Source organism: Marmota monax, unplaced genomic scaffold (assembly GCF_021218885.2).
Source record: "Marmota monax isolate L192 unplaced genomic scaffold, Marmota_monax_Labrador192_F-V1.1 WCK01_AAM20220418_F8-fsc00265, whole genome shotgun sequence".
Lineage (NCBI taxonomy): Eukaryota > Metazoa > Chordata > Mammalia > Rodentia > Sciuridae > Marmota > Marmota monax.
This window is the reverse complement of record NW_026694808.1, coordinates 800,223-821,479: the sequence shown is the minus strand read 5'-3', so window position 1 is coordinate 821,479 and position 21,257 is coordinate 800,223. Positions and strand designations below refer to the sequence as shown.

The following is a 21,257-nucleotide window of genomic DNA, read 5'->3' as shown; positions in this document are numbered from 1 at the left end:
CCCATAAAATATGGAAGAAATGATATTCAAGCTATTACTTTTAAAGAATCTCTGGCCCTGAACAGTTGCCAGGGTTGTTCGGGTAGTCCAGGAGAGGTTTCAGAAGCAGGCCTGCAGGCTTCTTCAGCTTTGGTGATTATTCTCCAGGGCATCATGACCAAGACACTGTTATTTAGAGGAAGGCCATCCCTCTCCTTATCCTCCTAATAGGACACCTCAGTCCTTGGGGTGGGGAAGCTTCAGCTGGAGCCCAAACGTCCAAACACCCAGTACTGTTTCTGTATTCATCACTGCATAGAAATGACAATGCTGAATAAAAGTGATCACAGGACTCAAAAAAAGCACCAAAGACACCAACTGCCACCCTCTTGTTATCCCACCCCCTCGGTGCCTCTTGCTTGCTCAGGCTCTTGGGGAAAGCTGGCTTTCTGAGACTCTAAAATCTTGTCTCTAATTAACCCCTATAAAAAAAGCACTTCTGGATCATTAAGTAGGTAGAAAGTTGGGAGAGAGATGAAAAGTTTTTACACCCAAAAAAAAAAAATTCCTGCTTTGTCTATCACCCCTCCCATAGACTTTAATAGGTATAAGAAAGCAGCCTCTTGAAAACTGAACCCAAATATCATCATAGCTACCTAGGAGAAGACATTACCTGGGCACTCATACATTTCAGGATGAATAAGCCCCAGAAGGTAGGCTGAAAACCCTCTGCATTTGCACCTCACTGCTCCACGAGAATGGGAGAAATCAGGTCAATCACCCCTGAAAATTAAAAATGTATGCTCTACCAGGAAAGAACATCCCTGCAGTGACTGTCCCAATTATGCCTCATTAAGATGGCCCACAGAGGTCATGCTGGTCAGGATCAGTTTTAGATCAATTCTCAGCATCACCTGGACACTCAAGATCTTATCTTCCATCATTTGTTTTTCACTTCTCAAGGGCGAGAAAAAGGAAAGAACTAAACATATCAGTTCACTCACTCAAGTATTCATCATGAAGCCGTATTTCTCAGCTATTACTAACCCATCTCTGCTTTTGCAGTAAGTGGCTCCTTTCAGGAGAAAAAAGAAGGAAAAGCCATCTGTCATTTCTCAGATCACAAGATGGCAGTCCTGGGATTGCCACATCACTTTCCTGACAGAGCACCAAGAGGAAAACAGAGCTTACCAATAAGGGACTCACTTTGTCTCCTCCAGGCACTCAGAACCTTGTACTGAAGGACTTTCCCAGGAAGGACTCTGTGACCTTTAGGAAATGGAATAGGGTCCCTCTGTCAGTTACCTTTTCATTACTATGAACGACATTGGAGAGTCTAGTCCATGACTGACTGGTCCCATTTCTTTGTACCTATAATGAGGGTCCCCATCATAGTGGGAGTCCTGGCAGTGTAAAACCTCTCATCTCATGGCCAGGAAGCAACACAGAGCTAGGAGGGAGCTAGGATTCCACAACCCCCTTCAATGGCACACTCTGAATGACCTCTAATGACCTCCCACCAGGTCCCACCTATTAAAGATCCCACCATCTCCCAATAGCACCACCCTGGGGACTGAGCCTTAACACATGAGCCTTTGGGGACCATTTAAGATCCAAATTATAGCAAATATGTCCAGGAATACAGCATGGAAATTAGCATTGTGGAAATAATGCAGAACTTGAAGCAAAAGCTTAGAGTTCAAGTCACAGTTCCACTACTTTCTGTGAGTCCCGAGTCATGTAACCTTCCTCATCATTGCTGATCACCAACACTGGATAATACCTATCTTAAGGTCTAGATGTGTATACAGTCATGCATTGCTTAATGAAGGTGATGTGTTTTGAGAAGTGCATCATTAGATGATATCATCATTGTGCAAACTCACCAAAGGGTATTTACACAAACTAAGACAGCCATAATGCTACTATGAGATAAAAATCTTATAAGTCCACCACTGTACTTGCTCTCCATCTTTGATAGCATATCATTTGCAACACATGACTGTACATGAAAGTATCCTAAAACTGCAGGTGGTATAAACATTAAAAAAATCCTTCTTCACTTTACATCAGTAAAGTTTCTTCTCTTAATATATAAATTCTCAAAATCCATTTTGTTTCACTTCAATTTTTAAATGTTTTATCTGTCTTGACTCTGACCTTTAAAGCCAAACTGATGTTCTTTTAGCCCAAAACGGACAAGCCAGATGTAGATGCCCCACTCTTAACTTCTTTGTCCTTCATCTATCCTCTCTCAAAATCTCATCCCGATCTATCAGTGAGCTCCTTCTTCACAAACCCAACTTCACTCTTGCCTTTGGACTTAGCTTATTCAAAAAATACTTATTGAGTTCCTGCTGAGTGCCAGGCACTTTTCATTCACAGCGAACAAAGCCATCGACAATCGCTGTCCCCTGGAGCTCCTGTCCCATGAGACTCCTGACTATCCCAAGTTAGAATCCTGGTTTTCTCTAAAGGGCTGTCTAGATCTGGTATGATTGAGCACTTTCAGCCTCAGTTGTCAATTCCATCATCAAACAAAGGAGAATCTGAACATAAATGTCATGTCAAACTTTCAACCAGTTTAAATAAAACCCAATAAAGTATAACAGAGCATACAAATAAATAAATAACACACACACACACACACACACACACGGGCATTTCATTTCTCATAGCCTCTTTCCATGGACTCTGGTTGGCTCTCAATCTACACCAGTCAAGGCAGCCTCCGCAACTTCAGGTCTCCTCCTTAGACTGACCCACAGTCCATTGCCCTCTGAAAGTCTCCTGAATGTGTCCGTCATTTCCTGTGGAACTGTTCTTTTTCTGAAACTAGAGGATGAAGGAAGAAAAACAAAACAAAAGACCCTTTTTAAAGTAGCAATTCCAGGTAATGGAAAAACCAAATTCACCAGTGTTGTTTCTAGAAAAACCAAATTCACCAGTGTCGTTTCTAGCAGTTTGGATGCTCTATCTCTATTCATGAACAATAATTTGGGATTCAATAAAATAAGTAAATAGTTTCATTGGTGGACCAGTTTGAAAACTGACTACTAGGTGATGAATTTTCTTAGTTTGTTTTTTCAGAGTCTTTAAAATGTTTTTGGTCTGGCATAATGCTCAGTTTGTTTGTTTTTTTTTAAAGTAGTAGAATTTCAAATTAAGTAGGAGTTTAGCACTGGATCTTAAGGTCGCAACCAGCACATTACTCATAAAAGCAAAAAGATGTAAAGTTGCAGTAAAACTGTAAGTAGAAGAAATTAATAATCTGACATTCTCTAGGAAGAATTCACACCAACCAAACATACATAAAACCATGTAACAGAGGAGCAGATAAAAGGAGTTACAAGTTAAAATGGACTTATTAGCCCTTTGTATCACAGCAGACTTCTACCACAGGGACATTACACCTTTGCTACCTATAAGATGGCAGCTACTTTCCTACTATTATGAAGCCACTTTCCGAAATGGCTTTGTTTGTTTCATACTTTGGTAATCGCTATTGTTATCTACCAAATGTTTTCCTCTCTCTCTCTCTCTCTCTCTCTCTCCTCCCCTCCCTGCTTCCTAAGTTTATGACAGAATTTTACTTCCCATTCCCTTGAGATTAGTTATAACTATATAACTCACTTTGGTCATGGACAAGTGATGTGTGTCACTTCTGGATAGAAACTTTAATATCAGTACTCCTTTTGCCTCTGCTGAGTGGCCAGACATTCTCCTGATAGTAGCTGCTCCCACAGCCTGGATCCTGGCATAACTCTGCTGATCCATAATAGGCCTTTAGCAGGAATGAGAAATAAACTTATTGTGTTAAGGCCCTGAGAGTTGGGGGATGTTTGTTATTGAACAAAACCTAACCTATACTGACTTGTATTCACATACCCTAAACTAGGGTTACAAGATATTCCTCACAAAATATCAGACCTCCAGTGGATGTGAGTGTGAAAAATAACCATTTTGTGTTTTAAGAAATCAAAGTATTTACATTTTATAACATTTATATTTTTGAAACTGCTTTTTAGCATTATAATAACTATATAGAACAAGGGATGACAAAGTTTCCCATAAAGAACCAAAGAGTAAACACCTTACCCTTTCTGAATTTAATAATATTTGTTACAAGTACTCAACCCTGCTACTGCAGTATGAGCACATTGTTGAGTGTGCATGGCTGTGTTTCAATAAAACTTTATTTGCAAAACTAAATGGGGGCCACACTTGCTCCATGGGCCATGGTTTGCCAATGATACAAAGAAAGCAAAATTGACTTTGTACTGATTTCCCTTACCATTCAGCTTCATTACTAACTTACACATTGTTCATTACACTTATAAAGCTTTCTACAACTGCACTCAGAACAAGAATCAAAGCATAAGAATTAAATTATTTCAGCAATTTAGAGCTTCTATTAATTAAATACTAGCCCCACAGGGAAAGAAATGGTATAGTCAAAGAAAGAACATCATAAAGAAGATTAGAAAGGAGGTCCTTTTTCCTAAGTAAGAGTCACTAAATTTTTCTGATTCCATCCATGGTTGAATGTTTACCCAAGAAATGCATCACACACTACTGCCACAATAATGCAGTGTATAAAAATATCCAAGTGACACATTTCCCTAGGTAACCTGCACAAATATTTAGTGGTTCTTTGTGTAAATTTTTCAATTAAATAAACAATTGCTTATATAATGTGATGTAATCCTTAAGAAAAGCATTTTTTTTTAATCGGGGAATTAAACATGTTCACAAAAGAAAGATCCAATTCATTTCTTATTTTGACCAGTCACTATTATAACTAGATAAATAAGTGAGCAAAATAGAGATAGCATTCTGGAACTGTTGGCTATTGTGCTAAAATGTATTATTGACTCAGAATTCTCTCCTCCATCCTCATCCTGGCCATCGTTTTTTAGCAGAAGTCTACTTCCCTGCCCAGTTGATGTCAGGTACAGCCTTTGCTTTGTCCTGTGAAATGTTGATAGAAGAAGCAGTTTGCTGATTCAGAGCAGAGGCCTTTCAGGACCTCTCAGAAGAACCCAGCTTTCAGCCCAAAGCCAAACTGTTCCAAACCATCTGTAGATCTGAAGGTGAGGAAAATTAATGTTTGTTGTCAAAGTCTCTAAGTTCCTGGCATTGTTTGTTATGCAGTATGAATACAGTTATTATTTACTATTTTTATTAGTATCAAAAAACACTTTTCACATTGCCATATGAAAAATCATGAGTTGTAACTAAATAATTATCAGTTCAGTAAAAGATGTCTCCACTCTCATCAAGTGTGATTAAACCTAATAATTTCATGGAAAACAATTTCAAAAACTTCTAAACTTTTCTAATATTTAAAGGTGCAGCAAGTTAGTATTTTGAAGAACTAATGAATGAATGTGTCAACTATTCTTTACAGTTATTAGAATTGTTAACCTCTACGGCCTTTTCTCAGTCCAGGGCCTAGAAAAGAGACACCTGTTAATTTAGGAAGAAATGTTTCAAACTATACATTAGAAACCTTTAGAGAATTCCAAACAACTTAAGTAGATTTCTCCCAATACATTTAAATGAAAAATAGAGGGACTGGGTTTGTAGCTCCATGGTGGATCACTTGCCTTGCATGTGTGAGGCACTGGGTTCATATTTTGTACCACATAAAAATAAATAAATAAAGATATTGTATTGTCTACAACTAAAAAAATATTTTAGAAAAAGAAAAATAGAAAGCATTAGAGTGTGACACACATTGAAAGTGTAAATATTATTTTGTAAATGTATGAGAAAAACTAAGTTATGATGACAAGATCTCACAAAAAAAGTTGAGACTCTCTTAAAGGAAGTTTATTTCAGAGAGATCAGAAGTATCAAATATTTGGCTCTATTTCAACATTGAATCCTTCTTTATGATGCAATTACTACTTTACTTTCTGCATTATTCTGAAACTAAACTTACATACCATGCAAAACAGAAGGACATTTTGAAAACATGAGAAAGACCACTGCAAATATTATACTAAACAAAGCATCACTAAATTCATTTACATTAAAATCAAGACCAAAAGAGAAATATCTCCTATCAGTTTTACTTTCAATAATATTTAGAATTTATCAAATGCATTAAGGCAACATAAAGAGGAAAAACATTGAAAAATAAGATAAATATCTTTCTTTCCTTGTAGATGACATTATTGTAGTTTAATAGAAAGCAGAATTAATTTGGTAGTGGGACTAAATACAGAAAAAATATACAAAAAGTAAGACCTTTCTTCTTGATTAACAATAAAGAATTAGAAATATGAGTGAAAATATAAATAGTAATCAAAATTATAAAATACATAAAACAGATACAATTATTTTTAAAGTTATAAGAGGATCTAAGTCCAAAAGAAACTCACAAAGTACTTGTAAACATATATTCAATGAGAGAATTTATGTCCAGAAGAATTAAAGAATTCTTTCAAATCAATCAGAAAAAGATAAACAATTTTATTTTTTCCAAAAAAGGTAAGAGAATGAAATCATGCACTTCATAAAAAAGAGATCCAAATGATTGATAAGCATATGAAAAAGACCCAGTATCATTATTGATAATGAGATACACTATATACTCATTGTAATAGCTAAAATTTTAATAAATGACAACACTAAGTTGGCAAGAATACAGAATAAATGTAACTCTCACAATGATGGCAATAGTGTCCATTGGAACTGGTCCACTGGTAAATTCTTTGGTGTTTTCTATTAGAGTTGAACATATGCATACACTGCAGCCTAGCAATGTTATTCCTGGCATATGCTCAATGGAAAGGTATACCTGATAAGAGATATGTATAAGGATGGTTTGGTATCATTCATAGTAGTCTAAACTGAAAACAATTCAGATATCCATCAAAAGTAGAATGCACAAGTGGAAATTCAAAATGGCTTAGCAATTATGGAAAATGACATGGCACTTTCTCAAAAAAATAAACATAGGATTACCGGATGATCCAGCAATTCCAGCTCTGGGTACATACCCAAAGGAATGAAAAGCAAGAGAGTACTGGGCCTTAACTAAAGTTAAAGTCATTCTGACGTGTAGTAAGATGGGAGGCAGAGCCTTATTTCAAGTAAGGCGGGGCTCTTTTTAAATCTTAGGTAAAGTGTTCTAGTATTAAGCTGACTGTTTCTTAAATATCATTTTATAAAGTTTATATATATTGTTGCTCGAGGTCACATGAATATTTGCTAACACAATATGATATTACATTTAAATTGTACCCAGTGTACAGAACTTTATATTAATCTTATTGATAATAGGTCCAGCTATAGAACATTAAATATTATAAATAAATCTCCAATATGTTATTCTTATAAGCTTAAAATTACCATGAAACCTTTTGGAGAACATCAGCTTGATATAATTCTCTTTTAAAGCTTCTATCTTAAAGACTTATATACCTGGAAAATATAAACACATTTAATATACAAAGAAGAGTAATAGCATCACAATTACATTGATGTTTTTATATTAATCAAGTTTAGCTCTTAAAGAAGTAACATTATAATATTGCAAAATAACAGGTGTTGTTAACCACAGTTGTATAATCCTTAATTCCTTCAAGATTACTTGCTCAAAAAACTTACTTTTTATAACCAACTTACACAGACCTTCTTTATCACTTACTTAAACCCTTTTATTTACTTAATCATATAGATTCTCTTATCCAGAAACACTTTTTTCCCCTTCTACTAAATATTGTTTCCATACCTAGAACCTTCTAATTTCTCTTTCCATCTGTTAACCCCTTCTTTATTCACATTTTAAAACAATCCTTGTAAATTTCTGAATTTAGGCAAATTATTCCATTTTAATAAGAAATATTTTGTTATTTACAGTACACAGTTAATCACATCTGTTTACCATTTCATGAAAACATAAACAATGTTTAAGTATATAGAATTATACTGTTGTAGGGACAGAGGAGGCAAGGCCCTAAAGATAGCAGGAAACAGTTTTATTTGGCTGCAGCCAGGTTCAGAGGGCACAGCTTTTGCTGTGATCAATCAACCCCCTGAACCCTGAGTTTGGGTAGTTTCAGAGTTTTACAGCCAGTATGTAAGAGGAGGGGCTCAGAAGTTCACAGTCTGCAGAAGTTCAAATAAAAGCAGTTTCGTTTTGTTTTTGTTTCTTTTCTTTCACTGTTCTGGGCAAGTTAACCCTTCAAGGACAACACCTGAGAAGGGGAGAGCTTCTTCTCCCCTTTCTTTCCTCCCCCTGCCAGCAGTCACCATGGAGCCCAGTTGGTAACTTCTCCTATCTTAGAAATGTAGACATTTCTGTGAAGCCCAGCTCAAGGCCAGAGGCCTTGTTTACACATTTCTACAAACTACTATACTGAATAAATGTTTGTGAAAAACTAGTAAGGGGTGTCTAGCATCTGGAGTGCTGATTTTTTCTAGACAGTAAAAAAGGGCAACATGAAAAGAGGAAGTTTACCTACATTGAACTTTTTTGTAGAGACTCTTTTGCTGACAGTCCTAAAATCAGCCATGGTGAAGCTTTCTGAAGAAGGCCAGTTAAGACTTTTCTGTGGGCCTGGGTGGGGAGGGGGAAGATGAGCAGGTGGGTCTGAGAGCAGCTCAGGTGGATCTGAGAATGAAGAAGGAGATATAACAGAATAATGGGAAATGGGTTTGGGATTTTCCCTAACAAGGAAAACTTGAGCAATAGAACAGGTAGAGCTGGGGTTTCTGGGTCTAAATTAGTGTATTGTAGGAGAGCCTTAGTTAGGCAGTCCAGAAAGACTGATGGGTTTTCATTTTTATCTTGGATGATCTCCTGAAGTTTTTCAAAGTTAACTGCTTTCTGGGCTCCCCTTTTTAGGCCCGCTATAAGTGGTGAAATGATGTCTGTTTGTAATACCATTGTTGGTGTTGTAATCCCAGACGGGATCTTGGCCTGGGACTCCTTGGGGCCCAATGGGACATGCTGGATTGGTCTGATGGATCTCATCTGCATGAGTGTGAGCTTGTTCAAAAACCCACGTAGGAGCAGAGATGGAGGTTGTTGAGGTGGAGGTGACAGTGAAGGGATTGGGGCAGAAAGCTGATGGTTAGGACCTATTTGAGCCAGGCAATAGAGTGGAGGTTCATCATCAGGGTCAAAAGTAGCAGATGAATCCTGAGGAGAAGGTTGAGGGGTCAGTGGTTGGGGGGGTTGGTTTGCAAGCTAGAAGAATGTGTAGAGGTTTTCAAGAGGTGCAGAGAGCAGGATTGGATCAGAGCAAGAAGAAAGCTTGGATATAGGGGATGTTTACCCATTTTTTCAAATGCTCACAGTAGTTGTAAAGATCCCTTAGAATAGAGAGATCTAAAGACCCAAATGAGGGCCATTTGCTTTAATTGTTTAGGGGATAAGTGGGTCAATCCTGGGTGCTATATTTGATCAATTTGGGGGGTTTGATGTCCAGTGTCAAGGAGAGGGTCTTGAGGTTGTCTAAAAGGAATTGTAAGGGAGAGTCAGCCAGCATAGAGGATATATTACACATGTTGTACTACACATATGGGGAGGAGAGGGAGCTAATTTATTGGCAAAAGGGGTGTCCCCACTAGAGCCAAAAATCAGACAGTGCCCAGTGGCAGGTTCGAGCTGCAGAGAGATCGGTCATCACCAGTTTCTGACAGTCGAGGCTCCCATCCTGGATGGGGCCGGGGCCATGGGAGACCTTGGCCAAGGCTTTTCAGGACCCCTCCTCGGGGGCTGGTGACTCCCATGGCTGGAGAAGGGAGAGTGGAAGGGGAGGGTAAGCGTATTTCTATCAGCTGAGTCTTAAAGATGAGAGGACTTTATGAGGGCCACCGTGACCGTGAGGGTCTGGGTGGGGTGTGATCCTCCCTCTGGGGGCACCACAGAGGCTGCCAGATGATCAACAGTTAGTTCTCTGTTATGCGTTCCAGGGAAAGGAAAGTAATTTTGGACCACAGAGTCGAATATGTGAGAGGCGGGAGTCCCTGAGGACCACCATGGCCGTGAAGGCTGTGGTGGGGTGTTTTCCTCCCCACAGGTGGGTGAAGAGGTTTGCCAGATGATCAACAGTCAAATCCTCCCAATCCTCCCTAGTCCACCATGGGGTTTAGGACTCCAGAAAGACCAGTGGTGGATGCAGTTCAATAAAATGGGTTCAGGTCATCTGGTGATTGGCACTTCTGAAGGAAGAGGGACCCAAAAGGTGGGTTTCACCCTCTTCCTGGGTTTCAGCACCAAATGAAAGTAAAGTGACCACGACACTCAGAGCAACCAAGAGATCTTTATTGCGTCAGTGTCTAATCGACCAGAGGAAAAAGAGGAGAGAGAGAGAGAGAGAGAACAGGGAAAGGGGGGAGAGAGAGAAAGCACACAAAGTGAGAGAGAGAGAGAGAGAGCCTGGCAGAAGAAGGTTTTTATAGCCCTCTGCTGTGGCTGTGCTGCCTAAATCTAATAGGGTCTCTGGGTCTGCAAGCTGCCTTGTTGGCATAAGGGGGGTTAAGTGTTCAGCCTTGAGTAGGGGGTTGTTGAGTGTTCAGCCTTGAACAGGAGTTTGAGCATTCAGCCTTGAGGCAAACAAGTGATAAAGAACCAGAAGGATGGGGGTTGAGTGTCCAAGCTACCCTGCAGCTAACATTTGTTCAGCCAGCCCTGCAGCTAACAGGTGGGACCCTGTGAGGCTGGGGGGGGGCGCGCAGAGCCAAAGGACAGTCAGAGTAGGTAATAAATGATGATTGAATCAGATCAGGAAGATGGGGGATGATTCAAAAGGAAAGGAAATAAAATGCTAATACCTCTAGAGCCCTCTCCCTCCTCTTCAACCTGTTGCCAAGGTTATCTGGCTCCAGGGAATTATTCTCTCAAGCTGCTAATGAATGCCTCCTGAGTGCTCCCTTCCTGCCAACAGCTTCCTTCTCACCCTTGGATCACTCCACCTTTTGGCCCACCTTTTGATCACTAGTCTCCAATCAAGATAAGAGAAGGAAGAGGCATGAGAACAAAAATTCTGAAATGTATAAAAGGAGTAGAACACTCCCCACTCCCTCAGACACCCAGCTCTGGGGGTCCCTTCTCTTCAGAGAAGTCTATCTCTGTTCTATACTTTTAATACAACTCGGTTTTTAGCTCACTTCAGTGTTTCTCGGGTGTTCAATCTTCACATAGGCAAACAGCACTCAGCCCTGATTCTCATCATTGGTATAACCTGGAGCTGGGCAGCAGGGGCAGCAGCGGCTGGGCAGCCCAGCCCTGCCAAAGCCCTCCTGAGCCACAGCGTGGATATGGCCAGGTCCCCATCAGAGGAACAACCACAATCCCGAAGGCAAGGTGGATTCACATTAAAAGTTATTAAAGAAACCCAGAGGGATCCACAAAATTGTGCACCAACCTCTCCCTGGAAAAGCTGAAATGAAGCCCCACACCAGCATAGGAAAGGTGCAGCCTTCACGTTGCAAAGAAACACTATCAGAGGAGCCGAAGGAAGAAACCAAAGAATTATCTGCAGAGAGTAGAAAACAAAAAGCATGTAGGCTTGGGTGAGACAGGAAAGAAAGAACCCAAATATAAGGAGGGACAGTATCAACGCTAAGTTCTTAAGGTCCTCACATCTCCCAGATTGCTCAACTGCTTTTGAAAAGGCAAGTTTCTATAAGCTCTATAAATAGTTGTTAAGCATGAACAATACTCAATTCATCCAATTTTGTTTAGTTTTGTTTAACATGTTTAGATAAATGTAAATGCCTTTTCTTAAAAGGTAAAATCCAGTTCTGTTGGGTTTTTTGTTTGTGGTTTTGTTCTGTTTAATTGTTGCTTTTTTTGTTCCATTTTTGTTTTGTTTTTTGTTTTGTGCACAACCAGGAACTAGAGGCATATTGAAATTAAGGAAGGCCCTTAAGGAAGGCTCCAGTTTAGCCTTCATAGGCTGCGGCATACCCATACTTCAATGCTATCTCAAGTCCTGATCATGTTCTTAGCATGCCTCAAACATTTTAATCACTAAGTTCCTATACCCCTATTGCTCATGGGTAGAACAGTTTCTAAAAAGAGCTGCTAACCTTGGTTGTCCTGGTCAGGACTGAGAGCTTCCTGTGATATATTTGGTGGCAATTGTTCAGCTTGTCCTACAACTTTGCTAATATGCTGTGAAAGCCTAAATTTTAAAAATATGCTGAAAGTATAATATTAAATCTTGAATTAGTGTAATTTTAGACCTAACAATGTATCCGTATTTCATCATATTAAGATTTGATATCCTCTTTTTTATGCACAATTTGCTCCAAATTTTAACTGAAGTGACGGATAATTTTAGAAAAGAATTGAACTATTTTTTAAGATTATTGGTACTTGCATAACAAGTTTGCATAGATTACTCATACTATCTGTGAACAGATCAAACAAAAATAATAAAATATTAATTATAAAAAAAGATACATATTGGGGCTGGCATTGTGGATCAGAGGCAGAACGTTCGCTCACCTAGCATGCATGAGGCACTGGGTTTGATCCTCAGCACCATATAAAATAAAATAAAGATATGGTGTCCACCTATAACTAAAAAATAAATATTGGGGAAAAAATATACATATTGACTGAAACATACATTTTCACATGGGAACTGTTGTCTTCCAACTGCTTGAGCATACATGAACTCCATCACTTCAAATTGAGTGGTATGTTTTGTTGATACTACATACATTGAGTTGTTACTTAAATGTCTTTCCAAATATTTCACTAAGACGGGCATTGAAACAAAATCATGTATTGTTCACAGAAAGACACCAGAACAGCTGAGCACAAATTTAACACTACTGAAGGAAATCATCTGCATCAGAAGAATGACAATTCCAAGTTTTCTTCAGAATAAACGACCAAGTGTTCAATGGAATCCAAGAAGTAAGATATCTATAAGTCGTTGAAAATAAAAAAAATACAAAACGATTGCCTTCCCGTGCCACACAATGCAACTGCAGGGTGGATGCTGGGGTTTGGGTGTGATCTGAGTGTGCCCATGTGTTAGAAGCTTGGTCCCCAACTCTGGAGTGTTGAGAGATGAGAGGATCTTTAAGAGGTAGGGCTAGTGGGAGGGATTCTGGGGAATCACTCTGGGAAGAGATAGGCAGGATTTGCAGAATGACAGTTAGTTCTAAGAGAGTGAGTTGTAGTAAAAGAACAAGTCTGCCCCCTACCCCTCTCTGGCTTGCTGCCTCACCATGTGCCCCCCCCCTTCTCTCTCTCTCTCTCTCTCTCTCTCTCTCTCTCTCTCTCTCTCTCTCTCGCACATGCTCCCACCACTGTGATGCATCCACCATGAGGGCCTCACCAGGGCAGACCAAGGCCAACACCATCTCCTTGAACTTCCAAAACTATCTCTTTTCCTTATTAAGAACCTAGTTTCAGGTATTTATTTCAGTAAAGTAGGGGAAAACAGATTAATGCAGTGGAGAAAATAATGAACCTCAAGATACATAAAGGAAACTTCAGAGCATCAAGAAACTCATTATAAGGACAGATGCACCACATAGGACTGTCAGCAAGGCGTTGGGCTGTAATGTAACTGACAGCTGCTTTTTTTTCTTTCCTTGTCTTCCTTACTTACTTCCTCCCTCCCTCCCTCCATCCCTTCCTTCCTTCCTTAGCAGTACAAAAATAATGAGACAGGAACAACAAATGAAGTTTCAGAGTCAATGAAATATAATATCTTGATTAAAATAGAAAGATATCCTTGACAGATTTTAAGTGGTCCTTTCATGGATACATGTACTAAAACTGTACTGAGACAGAGGACATCCCCATGGCCCTTCAATAAGGATAACATGCAACCTTATCAAGTGTTCCGTGTTTCTTTCTCATATCTTAATCTGTGTATTTATTTTGTGGAAAATCATCCAGCTGCACACTTAGGTTTTGTGCACATTTCTCTAAGTGTGCCATGCTTTAATAAAAGTTTGTTTTAAATATCAGTGTACAATACAGTTTGTATAGTATGGGCCCCATGTTTGTAACTGTGTGGGTGTGCAAACCCTCTGGGTGTGCAAATCCTCTCACATTTGTGTACACAGCTGTGTATGTAGGCACAAAATCCAAAGTATAGTGATTATAGAAAGACAGGAGACTTTTCCTACCTTCTTTGAAGTTTCCTGTCCCTATGCTTTCTTTTGAAATCAGAAGAAAACTACAGAGGGATCTATTCCTGTTTTGAAAACACAGAACAGATCCTAATGCAGACTATGGACTTGAGTTATTATAGTATATGTAATGGTTAATTTGTATTGTCAACTTGATTGGATTAAGAGATGCCAAGGATTATGAGTGTGTCTGTGGGGGTGTATGTAGGAATGATTGGCATGTGGGATAGCCAACTGAAATAGAGACCCTCCCTAAGTGTGGGTAGCATCAACCAATAGGATGGGGTGGCTAGGATGGAATATAAGTTGGAAGAACAAGGAAGCAGCTGCAGATGCAAGCTCAATTCTTCTTGAACAGGTTCTTGATTGTTGTTGCGATCATCTGAGGATATCAGGCTCTCACTTCTTCACTCTTCCAAAGCAGATGCTCCAGAAACCTTTGGTCTTGGACTAGGGTAGCACTATTGATCCCTCTTGTTCTGGGGCTTCAGTCTCTTGTACTGTGCAGCTACTGGTTCTCCCAGCTCTCTAGCCTGCAGACGGCGATTGTGGACTATCCAGCTTCTGGTCATGTAAGCCAACCTAATAAGTTCCCCTTTTATAATTACACTTCCTCTTGATTCTGTTCTTCTAGAGAACCCTAATACAATGTGTCAATGCAAGTTCATCAGTTGCAATCAAGTTACCAGCCTTGTGGGGGATGCAGACAGTGTGGAAGGTTACCCACGCATGGGAGCAGAGACGATCTAGAAAATCTTTATACCTTCCTTTCAATTTTTCTATGAACCTAAAACTGCTCTAAAAAAATAAAATATTTCTTAAAATGAGAAAAAATAAAAGCACATGTATATAAAAATACACGAATATTCTTTGAACAGCAATTCCACTTCATAGAATTTGTGTGTGGAAATAATTAGGGCTGTGCACAATTTAGCTGCAAGAATGCTCACTGCAATTCATATCTTGTACCCAGTTTTTTTTTTTTTATTTCTGAGAATTGATTCTAAAAATGATTAGAGATGAGGACAAATATTTATTTATAAGGTTCTTCATAGTCTTTAGTAAGATACCATACAGTTCCAACATGGGTACAGTTAGATAAATCAGGGCACATCCATGTGATGAATGTAGCCACAAAAATGAAGAAAATGTCATGACAGAGGAGATATTTACTAACACTGTTAAATGAAAAGTTTAAATCCTAAATGCAGTATAAACCAAATTTTATAAAATATACATAAAATAAATAAATGAAATACATGCAGTGAAACACACAAATGTTTACAGGGATTATATCTAGCTCTGGAATTGTAATTTTTTAAATGAACTCTTTTGTACCTTCTGTATTTTCCAAATTATCTAAAGTGGGCATGTTTGTCTTTTGTAATTCTTAGAAAGCACTGTTTTATTTTGTTTGTAATTATTGCTGTTAATTATCCAGAGGGCAAAAATTCAAATTTTAAAAAGAAGCACAGAAGGCGTAAGAGTCTGCCCGAGGCCCTGCCCCAGAGTCCTGGTGCTCCCCACTGTGAGCACCACTAGGAGTCCTAAGAGTGTGTTTCAGAGCTGTCCTCTTACACCTGCTCTCTAGTTTCCTTCCCCCAAATAAATTATAAGTACCCATGGTGACAGGCAGAACAAAGCAGTCCAAGAGAAAAACAGGTCATGGGCCTGGGGCTGGGGCTCGGCAGTAGAGCTCTTGTCTCGCATGTGTGAGGCCCGGGGTTTGATCCTCAGCACCACATAAATAAAATAAAGGTATTGTGTCCACTTACAACTCAAAAAACTTTTAAAAGAAAAAAGAAAAACAGATCATGTAAGAGTGAAGGAAAAGAGAGAGAAAAAAATAACACCAAGCATTGTAACAATTTGGGGACATTTAGTGGCAGGGCTGAGAAACCTACCTACACCCTTGAGGGCAACTTGGATTTAAAACAATCTACATCCAAAATGCAGTCAAGTCATTAAAAAACTTTTATATAAAACATCTGTGCATTAAAAACTCTCAAGTTAGGGCTAGGGATATCTATCACTCAGTGATAGAGTGGTTGCCTGGTGTGCACGAGGATTCTATCCCCAGCACCACACCAAGAGAAAAAGAAAAAGGAAAAAAAACTCAAGTTATGAAATTTTACACAAATGGGCAAAGTCATAAAAGTTGGACCAAAAAGTTGCCTGATTATTTTAATTGCACAAATATTCATTTTTTACAGATTAATGTTGTACTTCCATACTAATATATATAAGACCACACATAAAAATATAATTTGTTAAAGATTCAAAGTTTAAAGTAGCACTTTGGACCCAAAATAAAACATCTTGTGAATGGGGTTTAGTTCAACAAGTTGATGTCTACAGTTTTAACTCATAACTTTTCTGTTGAGAACCCAGAGGTGGTACAAAGCAGTGATGGAAATGGTTCTCGAAAGCAGCTTATCAGCGCAGCAGGCATCCCTCAGTATCCACAGGGTATTGGTTCCAGGGCTCATCTGAGAATACCAAAAACCCACGATGCTAGAGTCCATTTTATAACATGTGAAATATGTAAATATTACCTACCACATCTCCTGAATACCATGTGTGTGTGTGTGTGTGTGTGTGTGTGTGTGTGTGTGTGTTTTGAAATATGGTCTCACTGTGTTGCACAGGCTGGTCTTGAACTCCTGAGCCCAAGCAGTCCTCCTGCCTTAGCCTCCAGTACAGGCTCATGCCACTGCACCTGACTCCTCCCACATACTTTAACTAATCTCTAAGTTATTTAGAACACCTGATACAAAGAGAATGCTACAGAAGTAGTTGTTTAACTACACTGTTTAGGGAATAATGACAGAAGAAAAAGTATACGTGTTCAGTGCAGATGCAATCTTTTTCAACCATTTTTGAGCCATTGTTAGTTGAAACTGCAGATGCAAAACCCCTAGATGTGGATGTCTGACCGTACTTGTCACTGAATGCTTCTTCTGACAACCTTATAAGAAAGCAGGACAGACCATATTCCTAGTCTAATAATATTGGATAATTGAACTGGGTACACTTTGAGACATAATTAATCACCCAGTTATCTGATAGGCTCCTTATCTCTTAAAAAAAATAAAGACTATCTTCATAATACCTATCCTGACACTTTTGGAGTCTTTACCTGTGTCTACTCATATTTTCTATAGTGGCAAGTTTTTCTCACTGCAAGCATCTAAGATAGGAGACAAATGAAAGCAATTTTGTAATAAAAACATATGATGAGATGAGCTATGCTAGTATGTGAGTCTTATATTTTACAGTAAGGACACTTGAACTGAGACATGATTATGAGCAAAGAGGAATGCTCAGGAAGAATTGTGCCATTAATTTAAAACAATGTCTTTCCCTACCGTAGCTGGCAGGCAGAAATTCTGGGGGAAAGTCCTCTAGTTAAGAGAAAGTTTAGTTAGTTCTTTAAATCTTACATGAATGGCTGAATAACTAATGTTTATGATGTACCATCATTTGCACAAAATTTTATGTTTTATATTATTCCAGTATTTCTAGAAATGTGGGAAACACCCTATGACAAAGTACTTCTGTGATGAAGCAAGCTTAAGAAATATTACACTCCCCTATTGAAGACTGACAATATATTTAACAAACCAAAGGCTCTTAGAAATCCTACAGGGAAGATACTTTGTCTAGCCTAGAATTTCCCAGATGTATTTGACCATAAAGTGGTTTTTTTCTTTGCCTTCTATCTGTATGAAAGCTGAAAAATACCTCTTGTGGAGGTCTTCTGGTACACCATGTACTTTATTTACTTTATCTCATTTAACCCTGTGATCCTGTGTGATACAGGCTTATGTTCCCATCTGACAGATGTGAAAATAAAGACTCAGAGTTAGCAGCACAGGGATTAGCAGCTTCGTCTCTAGAGCCAGTGTACCTCAGTTTAAATCCTGCTTCTCTCTTCCAACAGTCTAACCCTGGCAAGCCACTAGGCTTTTCTATGCCTCACTGACTTTATCTGTAAAATGGGGGTAACAATGCTGGAAGAGGAGCTTTTGGGTTTAAACAAGCCTCAATACAGGTTCTTGTCTTAAGTAAATTTCACAAGCTCACCAAGTGGAGGCTCATTCTCTTTTGCAGTAAAAACCAGCTTCTTATGCCCTCTGAATCTGTTAGGTGGTAAGGTAAGTGCTTTCAGTCTAAATTCAAAAGCAGCCATGTGAGTGACACTTCAGTCCACTTCAATCAGGTCATCTGAGAGAACACTTACTTAGCGCTGCTGCTCAATGCCTCAATGAGGTACATCACTTTCATCCGCTGCAGAAAACTACAGAGCCCAGTGGCCAGGTTCTGACCTGCAGGGGACACTGTTGGACACACCCCTGAAACCATGGAAACCACTGCCTACCTAATTCCTTCACCTCCCTCTGGGTCCTGCAAAGATATGGGTCAACAGGGCACATCCTGCAAACATGGCCAATCCTAAAGCAAAAAACTTTTAACAAGAAAGGATAGAGCCTTGTCTTCAACATGCTATACTTGAGTCTTCTCAATTTTCTGAAGGTGCTATGAAAGAAACAACTAAGCAGCCTCAGAAAAACTGACCGTGCCACAGAGAAAATTCACTACTGCTGAGCAAATAATTAAGCATTTACTTGTTCAGGCTCTGCAATGGAGAGCAGGACAGGAATTGTAAGAGGTTGATAATTGGACTTCCAGTCAAATGTGGAAAGTTGTTGGGTGGGGTTGTAGCTCAGAGATAGGCACTTGCCTAGCATGTGCGAAGCCCTGGGTTTGACTCCCAGCTGTATGGAAGGAAGAAGGGAAAAGGGGAGGAAGGAAGGGCAGGTTGAACATCTGTGCTCCTTCCTGGAATTCCCCCAAAATGACTATAAAAGATTTTTTTTTTTCAAAAAGAAGAGATAAAGCAAGTTTAAATGTGCCCTTTTCCACTTACCCTCATCCTGACCCTACATGAAAAACCTGAAGAAATCAGGAAAAAAAAATCTCCTCTGCAAAACCATCTTTTACCCTGTTGTTGCTATTTCTTTCATACCCCTCTCTTTCAAAATTTCTCCAAGCAAGTTTTTCACCCCACAATCTTAGTATGGTTACCAACAGCACCCATGAGCTAAATTCGATAGTCAACCTCTGTCTTGCCTGACTTGACACAATGTATCCTATGGCTCCCTCCGCTGGATGCACTTGTGCCTTTCTGCTTCTCCAACAAGGCACTGTGAGGGGATTAATGTACAAGCAATGGCTCCACAGCAAACAATATCTTGATAGTCATTTAGAGGTCAACACTAACTGTGTGTCTCCTTAGCAGGTTTTTCCTCCTCCCCAGACCTCAGTCCTGCGTGTCTTTGCTCCTCTATCTACACATTCAACCTTGGGGCTCTCATCCAGTCCCGTGCCTCAAATGCCATCCCTGTGTTCAAAACTTCTGCCTTTATCTCTCCACCCTAGTCCTCTATCCAGAACTCCAAATTCACATCCAACTGCTTCTCTTGACAGCATCACTCAGGTGTCAAACAGACATTGGGAACTTAACACATCCCTACCTGAACTTCTGATCTTCCCACAAAACTTTTTCTTCCACCCCCTTCCCATCTCACTGATGACAACTTCATCCTTCCAGTTGCTGAGGTCAAAAACTTTGAGGTCATCCTCAAATTCTCTCTTTCTCTTATACTCACAATCAATTATTCTGGAAACCCCAGTAGTTTTGCCTCTACCATGTACCTGGTGCCACCTCTCACCATGCCACTTTTCCATCAAGTCACACCATCTCCTGTCTGGATTCTTGTCCTACCTTCCTAACTACTCTCTCTGCTTCAATTCCTGCTGTAGGCAGCAGCCAATGGCATCCTATCAAATCTTTAGTCCCATTCTGTCACCCTGAGCTCAGAAACTCTCTAATCAAAAGCTCAAGTTCTTACTATGGCCTGCAGGACCCCATACCACCTGCTTCCCCCCACTGAACCCATCCTGTGTTTTTCTTCCCTCCTCCACTGCTCTCCATCCCCACAGACCTCTTCACTATGCCTCAATGGGCTGCCTCCACCTCAGGGCCTTTGTACTGGCTATTCCTTCTAAATAAACAGCCCTTTGGTCCAGTACTATCAAGGATTGCTCTCACTCTCCTCTGTTGGAATAACTTTCAGTCACAGCTTGCAGCTATGAGCAGCTTGGAAGTGCTTGAAATATCCACATTCATTCAGGCCTGCAGAATGGGGGAAACTACATACTCAGCACTTGTGGTTAGTGTTGCCAAAAAACTGGGCCAGGAAACTGAGAGTCAGGGGCTTCAGGGCATGAAACCCCTGACTCAGTAAGGGCCAAAGACCCTTCCAGATTGCTTTCCACCACAACCAAAATATTTAGAGTTTTCTCACAGTGCGGTTACATTAGACAGAAGATGATTGGCTTATGGATATTATCTTGCTTATCTATGATTGATGGGGCATGCCCCACTCAAACCGTATAACAGTTATGTGCATTCCAAAAATAAACTGAGCTACTGGATGACAACTTGAGGTGGGTCTCCAGCCAGTTCTCTCACCAGCTCCTGGAGTCTGTGTGTTGATTCTACGTCTCTACCCACCTCGACAAGGTAGCCAAGTGACCATTGACCAGAACCAGTGACAGGAACACATACACTCCTCCTTTGAGTGTTGCTCAGATTCACCTTCATCAAGACTCACTCAAATTGGGGATGTAGTTCAATGCTTGCCTAGCAAGCACAAAAACCTGGGTTTAATCCCCAGTACTGAAAAACAAGAATTTTAGATAGGTTAAAAAATAAAATACAAAAACAAATTATCAAAACTAGAATTCAATGTACAAGCAATGGCTCAGCAGCAAACAATATCTTGAGAGTAATTTAGAGGTAAACACTAAATATTGGTTTCACCTAAAACTCGGTAGGACAAAATGGAAAGGGGACAGATGGAGTTATGAACTCCTGCTAGCAGATAAAATATTTGTTCCATGCACACTGTGTTAGTGACCAAAAGACCTGACAAAACAAACGTATTGTAGAGGAGGACAAGTTTATTTGGGGGCCCAGGGTTTCAGAGGTCTCAGTCCATAGGCAGCCAGATCCATTCCTTGGGGCCTGAGATGAGGCAGAACATCACAGAAAAAGAGTATGGTGGAGGGAAGCAGCTCATATGATG

The 21,257-nt window shown here is 39.7% G+C and overlaps 1 protein-coding gene across 1 annotated transcript in view; it reads right to left on the bottom strand.

Annotated features, from left to right (window-relative positions):
• Positions 1-2,541: 2,541 nt before the first annotated feature.
• The window catches only part of Agtpbp1 (ATP/GTP binding carboxypeptidase 1), a 273,400-nt gene continuing 254,684 nt past the window's right edge, over positions 2,542-21,257 (bottom strand). Inside the window, exons 28-31 of the transcript XR_009225068.1 lie at positions 8,457-8,605; positions 7,342-7,413; positions 3,613-5,066; positions 2,542-2,814 (exon numbers count right to left, since the gene is read on the bottom strand). The gene's annotated coding sequence lies outside the window, so the exon portion shown is untranslated. The remainder of the gene's footprint in view (positions 2,815-3,612; positions 5,067-7,341; positions 7,414-8,456; positions 8,606-21,257) is intronic.